Source organism: Kogia breviceps, chromosome 8 (assembly GCF_026419965.1).
Source record: "Kogia breviceps isolate mKogBre1 chromosome 8, mKogBre1 haplotype 1, whole genome shotgun sequence".
NCBI lineage: Eukaryota > Metazoa > Chordata > Mammalia > Artiodactyla > Physeteridae > Kogia > Kogia breviceps.
The window spans coordinates 9,329,386-9,335,385 of record NC_081317.1 but is presented as its reverse complement, the minus strand read 5'-3'; positions in this window follow the sequence as shown (position 1 = coordinate 9,335,385).

The window sequence follows — 6,000 nt, the reverse complement described above, 5'->3', positions numbered from 1 at the left end:
TAAACTCTCTGAGTCTCAATTTTCTCATAGGTGAAATGGGAATTACTATCGTAACTCTCTATAAGACACTTCAGCACACAGTCAGGGTTAGTGTGATGGTGATGTTCCTTGCGATAGCCTCGAGCCCTTAAACAAATTGCTTGACCTCTCTGAACCCCAGCTTCTCCACTTGTAGAACAGTCTCAATAATACCTACCTCCAATGGATGTAAAGATCCAATGAGCTAATGCATCCAAAGAGCTCAGCACATTAGATGTACACCCTGAGCACGCCCGAGGGCCATTTTGTTTAAGCTCAATGGAAGCCAGACAGAGAGAACGGTGAAGGATTTATCCCAGATAGCCGTCTCTCCAACGCCCTTGCTCTGCGAGGGCTCAGAATGCATAGAGGGTGAGTCTGGAGCAGAGAAGGTGGCTCCAGGTGTCACGCTGAGATGAATTCAGATCTGTTCTATAAGGATCTCTTTTCCGATCCTCTCCTCCTGAGCATTCTGGGTCTTGTGGGACCTGAAAAAGAGATGGGGGTGGAGTAGCTGAGTTTGCTAGATATATTCCTTGGTGCTATGTGGCCAGGGAATGAAATTCAAGGTGGAATTAAAGATTTGCCTGGCCTTGGAAACAAAACTTCGTCTGCAGCATTTCCTCTTACATGTAGCCATTTGAAAGAAATATACAACCAGGTATGGGGGAGAAAAGCAATTGCAGAGAAATCTCCAATAGAATGTAGCCTGAGGGAGAAGAGAAATAGAAGAGCAAGTGTGGAGTTGAGAGCAGAGAGCAAACCTCTCTTCATCCTGAAAAGGAGTAGAATGCAAGACAGTGAAATAAACTCTTGGATTTAAGCTCTAACCAGGGCCATAGATGAGGCAGGTGCCCTAGAACATTCTGGAGGGTCCCAGTGTTGAATCCCCTGCTGCTTCCGGAAGCAGGCAGGCAAGATGTGCGCTGAGGCCTCAGCCTGAGGGAAGACAGCCTGGGGCACTCAGCCCCAAAGTTTATTTAAGTGAAAAAACCCACCCGGAGACGAGAAGAAGTGTTACACCACTGTCAAGTTTTAGACGTCGCCATCAAGCAAAAAAAATTACATCCCGTCCTGACGAGCGACTAATCAAGGCATGGCAAACGGTCCTGCAATAAATTACTCCGGCACGAAATAAACCACACAAACAGACCGATGATAATAAATGTAAATTATTTCTCTGAAGAAATTTTCTTGGTATATGAGTAATACGAACCATCAGGAAGGCGTCTTCCTTAACATTAATTACAGAAAATGACAAGTGAGCTGATGACTGGGAAGGCTCATTATCTGAGAACATATTCACAACTTTGCAATTTGCGCGAGATGTACTCCGGCTAAATTAATCTCCCTTCTTTGCATGAGCCTCTTCTAATTTTCATGTTATTAACAGGTTTGCAGTATCAGTCAGTGCTTGTCACTCTAATCAGGTTTCAGCATGTTCGCAAAAGCGAAGCGTCATTTATAAGGATAAGCCCTCATAATGGTGCTTGCTTTCATGTGGAGAATTCTACAAGGCTGCTTTTAATAAGGTACTTTAATCATCTCCTTTGCTCAACTTTTGGCCCCACTGTTCCTTTATGAAGAGTCATTAAAAGACTTTGAAGTTCATCAGGGAGGAAAAATTCATGACATTGTTCTGGTGAGCTTAGGGATTGTTCTGAGAGGAAGCCTGGAAGGAGTCAGGGGTGAGGGGGTCCTGTTGGCCTAGAGCCTGGTCGTGGGTGACTAGGGGCTCCTGGGCTCATTGTCCGACACCGTTCAACACCCTGCAGTGTTACTGCTGAGCCAAGACTCCTCTGGTCCAGTTCACAGGGCAAATTTCTGGGCAGGTGGTGAGAGAGGCTCAGGGGGTTGTTTGGAGAAAGTGCCAGCCTGGCCAGCACTCTGGACAGCTCCCAGCACGTGGCCTTCGCTGAGAAAGACTGGGAGGGTTCTGAGGGTTTGGGGTCTATTTTCATGGTCTACTTTGCTTTGGAAATTACTGAGTCTTGGGAGCCAGACTGATCTCTCTGAATCCAGAGAGATCACTGTCACTTTTTCATGGGTCTTTAGTTCAGAGGAGAACGCTAAGTTTTCTATTCCAACTGGAGTATCCATAGGGTGCTTTGAACCCTAGTGGGCTTATAGACCAGATTAACTGGTGTGTGTGTGTGTGTGTGTGTGTGTGTGTGTGTGTGTGAGAGAGAGAGAGAGAGAGAGAGAGAGAGAGAGAGAGAGAGAGAGAGAGAGAGAGAGAGAGGCTGTGTGTGTGTGTGTGAGTGAGAGAGAGAGAGAGGCTGTGTGTGTGTGTGAGTGAGAGAGAGAGAGAGAGCGAGGCTGTGTGTGTGTGTGTGTGTGTGTGTGTGTGTGTGTGTGTGTGTGTGTGTACAATAGGTCTTTTTGCTGCATGGCTCACAGGGGCCAGACAGGGCTCATCCTGGAATCTAGGCTCAGGTACACCCTTTTTCCCTGCTAAATTCCTTCAACAGCCCATGAAAATGTTCTTACATGTTTCCATCACCAGAGATGCACGACTATTAGTTTGCCTCCAGTGATCCTTGGTGGCCTCTGACAAGCTCACTGCTTTCACAGAGAATCCTTCTTGGTGGCGCAGCTCATCTCATAGTGGACAGAGTACTAGAAGGAGAGGCAAAGACAAGTCCTAGTCCTACCTTAGTCACCTTCTCATTCCGTGACCTTGAGCAAGTCACAATTTTCTGGTACTATCCATATAACTTTTAAAGGTCTTCTCCAGCTTGCTTGGACTTTTGTGATGATATCTATTGAAGCCCCCTCCTTCCATCCTCTAGGCAATGGTAGAGATGGTTGCCCCGTGTCTCAAGGTGGCAACATGATCAGAGCTCACAAAAGAAGAGTCTTCTTATCCCCTTAAGTGTATTTCTCTCGCGGTAGGTGTGGGATGTTCATGGGGGTGGCCACAGTGTGGTGTCCTGGGCTCTGTGCTGGCTGGGGTAATGTCAGCAGAATGTTTGTCTCATATCACCCTGGTCACTCTTCTTGGACACCTGTTCCCTGAGGCACAGGGTTGGGTCCCCAGAGCTATATCGATGCTACTTGGGCCCACCCTCTGGCCAAAACCTATTGGACCACAGCTCAGCAGGTCAGAGTCTCCCCTCTGTGAATCTGGAATTGGACTAAGGGAAGGTCAGATAGTGGTGGAGGATACCTGGATCTATAATGTGGACACTCAAGAAGAGTGGGGCAGCCATCTTCTCTCATGTGGCCTGGAGAAGGAGCAAGGCTGGTACCCAGGGAGGGAGAACGAAGAAGCAGAGATCGGAGGCGGAGAAAGCCCAGTTCCAGATCCTCCTGGCCACCCTTGGGTTCTGTGAGATAGCCCATCCTAAAACTCTATCTCCTTTTCCTGCTTAAGCTCGCATGTCAGTGTGCTTCTGTTCATTTTAACCAAAAAGCCAACTGGTACAGCTTCCTTAAATGTGGGAGTCACTTGCCCGAGCAAAACGTCAGAGCCAGCACCAAGCAGGGTGGCGCCGGACACCTGACAAGGGAGGGCTGATGGCTGTCCAGGACCTTGGACCAGAACAGAGGACGAAGACCTCACTGGGTCTGAGAAGTTGAATGCTCAGTGTGTAGAGACTTGTTCTGGAGGATGTGGCATGCAGTAGAGGGAGGTGGCCCTAGGGGACAGGCAGCAAAAGAAGAAGGAACCTTGAGCAGCTGATGAGTTTAGTTTAGGACCAGAAAGCTAATCTTCAGAGACATTGTTCTTTTCAGGCTCTTTGCCACCTGTACTTATTTCTTAGTCATTACGCCTCCAAGTCTCTTTAGAGATGCCTGGCCCAGCTCTGCTACGGGAGCTAGAGGGAAGGGTGGGACTTCATAAGGCCAGAGCATTAAAGGAAGGACCACCCCAGTGATGATGGTAATGGACTTAGAGGACCTTGAGAACATAACTGGGGTACTTAGTTTGGCGCCCGTCCCAACCAGGTGAGGTCAGTTGCATCTATGCCTGGGAGGGTTCTGTGCTTGAATGAATCCCCTTCTCCCAACTCAACCAACAGACTCAAGGCCAACAGGGTTCAGTCAGATAAGCAGAAGGATGGAGTATCTGGGTCCAGCCTAGTAAGTAATAATGGGTCACCTCCAAGGTCAGGTGGGAAAATGGCAATATAATAAAATAAGTCCACTTGCACTCTCTTCCGAGGTGGCAGCTGTGCCTTTAGATCAGGCGGCCGCTGTGGAGGGCGGAACCCTGGGAGCGCAGCATGAAACCGTTCTGCAGCTAGAGTCCCCCTGGCTGAGCTGGGGCAGCGTGGGATTTGAGGATGGAGAGGGCAGCAGGCTGGGGCCCCACAGTGGGGTGAGGCATTGCCCCCCTTCACCCTGCACTCCAGACCTGATTAGGACACATAGAGGCCCCGAGGACCAAAAGGGGTGGAGAGAGGGTGCATATAAGATTTAAAATAAAAACAATACTGGGCTTCCCTGGTGGCGCAGTGGTTGAGAGTCCGCCTGCCGATGCAGGGGACATGGGTTCGTGCCCCGGTCCGGGAAGATCCCACGTGCCGCGGAGCGGCTGGGCCCGTGAGCCGTGGCCACTGCGCCTGCGCGTCCGCAGCCTGTGCTCCGCAGCGGGAGAGGCCACAACAGTGAGAGGCCCGCGTACCGCAAAAAAAAATAATAATAAATAAAAATAAATAAATAAAAACAATACTAAAGTATAAGACTAGTGTAACAGGCCCAACCAAGCTCCAATTTTTCCCATGGTGGCTTATTTATTTACTTTTATTAAAAATTCTTTTATTTTTTTCCCCTCTTAGTTTAAAGTATCTCTCCTTTGGTGGACCACTAAACTTGAACTTACTTCTCACCCGCCCAGAGGCCTTCCTGGAGCATGGCGTCCCCCGGTGGGTCTGGGGGTGGATAGGCAGGAGTGTGTCCTGCACGTGTGTGTGTGTGTCCGCTTGTGCTCACGGACTTGTGTGTCTGTGTGTGCAGGAACCCAGCCGGGGCGGCCAGAGCCCGTGGAGGGACAAAGGGCTCTCCGTAAAGTGGAACTCTCTGTCTGTCTGTGTCTTCTGGCATCAGGGGAGGACTTGCAGGGTGAGGGTTGGGGCACAGCCAGGCAGCTGCGGTTGGGAAGCCAAGACAAAGACTCAGCAACATGGTCTGACCCAACAGACAAGCAGGCGGGGTCGTGATGGCAAGGCTTTCTCTACACCCCCTTCTGGGGACCCCCGTGCTATTCAGGCCAGGGTTCAGAGGGGCAGATCCTCTCAAAGGACTTGGCAAACCTAACTGGGAGGGGTCGGGCAGACAAGCAGGAATGACTTTCTAGTCTCCTCCCCAAGCCCCAGGACCCTTTGTTCACCTCTCCAGCCCCGGCTCAGCAGGTCACGTGTGGGAAAGAGATGTGAAACGTGTAGTCCTAGGGGCTCCAAAACAAAGTGATAGAGGGCGACCAGCAGGCCAGACTGGGCAGTTCTGAGCCCTGCAAAGTGGTCCCCTGTGGGAGAGTTTCTTCTAATGATGTTGCCAACACCCAGAGCACATTTAAGGCCTTGGGAAGCACCATCCCAGAGCTCAGACACATGGGACCACGGCATCATCTAGTTCACCCCCATTGCCCAACTTGGGGCCACTGAGGCCTGGCAGGAGCTGTGACTTGCCCTGGGCCGTGCACTGAGTTGGGCACATTCTCATCTGGATTTCTGGCCTCCCTGTTCTGTGAGTTTCTCCCTCCTTTGGCCTTATTGTCTGAATGGTTCAAACGCCTTCCTCTCCAGGCTATATTTATCTGAATTTTGCAAACAGTCGAGTGTCACTTGAAGCAGATTTGGGGAGCAAGCTGGATATGGTACCCAGCCTCCAAGGTGGCCCCCAGTGACCCCTCTCTCTCTCCTGTTGTTCACTGTGCTGTGTGGTGCCCACGCACACGATACCAGTCTGTGTGACTAATAGATGATGGTGGAGGTGATGGTTTGTCACTTCCAAGAGTAAGTTCTGGAAGACTGGGGC